The sequence below is a fragment of the Electrona antarctica genome (assembly GCF_951216825.1).
Source record: "Electrona antarctica genome assembly, chromosome: 23".
NCBI lineage: Eukaryota > Metazoa > Chordata > Actinopteri > Myctophiformes > Myctophidae > Electrona > Electrona antarctica.
This window is the reverse complement of record NC_136804.1, coordinates 36,314,837-36,317,336: the sequence shown is the minus strand read 5'-3', so window position 1 is coordinate 36,317,336 and position 2,500 is coordinate 36,314,837.

The window sequence follows — 2,500 nt, the reverse complement described above, 5'->3', positions numbered from 1 at the left end:
TTATCATGAACATTAGTTAGGACCAATTATGGGAAGAGAAGTTGAAAAGTGGTGAAGTGGTCCTTTAAGTGAGTCAGAGAGTCGGCTAAATGCCTGAAATATGAAATGTAAATATATTAGCCTAGGCCTCTGTTCTGCTTCTGTTATTCCCTCATGCCAGAAGGCCCGAAGCCTGAGGGTTTTCTTTCCCTTAAACGATTCTAAAAATATAGTCTAGGTCGAACAATTACTGTTGAGTTCATTTATTATGGTTGCCAGAATAACTTTCACTAAAATGGGTGCTTTCAGATGATGTTAACCCATTCTGGGCGGGAGGTGTTTTAAAGCATTATGTTATACTTTAGCTATTGAAAAATAGCAGATCTACAAGCTCGTAGCGCGCCACCAAGTGGCGCGCTACGAGCTTGTAGGTCTGCTATTTTTGAAAAATCGTTAAAATGTGGCGCAAATCATTGAATATATATTTCAGAGCGAACATTTTTAACTAAAATATTTGCTTCTGGGGGGTCCCTGGAACTACATATTTTGAGATGGGGGTCCGTGGCCCAATAGAGATAATTCTGGGGGTCCTTGACATGAAAAAGGTTGAGCACAACTGACATAGAAACATGGGTTTTTCAGAAAAATGTTAAGATTTAGAAGCCTTTTTTTTTTAATCGACCTCAGTCCAAAATGGGTTAAATACTGTCTGAAATATATACCTATTTTTTGTGACCATTTTGTTGAAGTGGTACAATAAAAGGTCCTTGCAGACTAGACGCGTTTTTCGGAAAAAACGGCAGAAAAACTAATCCGAAATTGCGCATTAAAGGACCTTTGGTCGTATCCTGCTATTTTCTTTGGTATACTTCACGTCGAAGGACTTACGGAGCAGTTTAGAAACTGGACACTAATGTGGATATGTCTGTGTTGTTGCTGGTACAGCCATCTAAATATTATCTTTATTAACACATTTTGACCTGAGATCAGATTCTAAAAATGTCTTCTACATCCTGACAGTTTTCTTTTTTTTCACAGTTTTGTTTATTCAAGATTTCAGGGTATACAGTAAATCAAATAATATGACAGTATATGTGACACACCCATATGGAACATACCAAAGAGATAACATGTACATATAAATGTCGTGACCACTATATGCAAAATATTGTGGTAGCATAAAAGCAATTGTATAGTCCTATGCTAACAGGGAAGTGATCATCCTGACAGTTTTCTGAAAAAGCTATGTTTCTATGTCAGTCGTTCTTCGATTTTTCAAAAAATAGCAGACCTACAAGCTCGTAGCGCGCCACTCGGTGGCGCGCTATGAGCTTGTAGATCTGCTATTTTCAATAGCTAAAGCATAACATAATGCTAACACCAAAAGGGGTTCCCGCTTACTTCCCGCCCAAATTGGGTTAACTACAAAGAACTACAGTACAACACACTTTAAGCATAAAAGCCTGAATCTAGGGAGACGGGATATCACTTGAGCTTGGCATGCAGGACAATGACAAACTTTAGACGTTTTCACACTTGACAAGATTCTAAATGGGAGCGTTTATTTCGAGTTGCAGTGTTAGTGAAGTCTAGACATGGTCTATTATCCCATTCTGGGCGGGAACCCCTTTTGGTGTTTTAAAGCATTATGTTATAATTTAGCTTAATTTAGCAGATCTACAAGCTCATAGCGTGCCACTGAGTGGCGCACTACGAGCTTGCAGATCTGCTATTTTTGAAAAATCGTGAAAATGTGGCACAAATCTTTGAATATATATTTTCAGAGCGAACATTTTTAATTAAAATATTGGCTTCTGGGGAGTCCCTGGAACTACATATTTTGAGATGGGGGTCCGTGGCCCAATAGAGATAATTCTGGGGGTCCTTGACATGAAAAAGGTTGAGCACCACTGACATAGAAACATGGGTTTTTCAGAAAAGAAATTTTTTATCGACCTCAGTCCAAAATGGGTTATGATAGATGAACAGTTGTAGTTGCCACTTTTCATCATCTGACCTTTTTCTGATCCTTCAATGCTTCTCGTCTTCCTTTGTGTTTTTCTGGGCCATATCTGTCCGCTGCTGTCCTCGTCAGTCAGTCGATGCTACTTATCAAGCTGTCTTGTCTCTTTTGGAGGGACACGCGTTGCAGTCGGTGTTATTCGGATGACAGTTGGAGAAGTCAGGCTGTCACTGTCACTGCCTGGGGTTATGTGGGGAATCACATCAATCTGTCTGCCTCATCTGAGCAAGTCTTGGAGTCTTGAAGATGGAGTGCCACAATTTTTGTATTTTTCCAGTTTTCCATGTGTCTATGAGGTGACGGTACTTCATTAGACACCCTGGAGTCGTTGTTATGTGCAATGGTGTATAGAGCGTCGCAGTCCCGCCTCCTACCCGGGACCAGGAAATGAAATCCAATGCATTATTCTCATAGACATTTCGTAAAGTATTTATTTAAAGACTGTTACGCCGCGGACAAAGCCAACTCGAGTCGTGACAACTCATGACAACACAAACA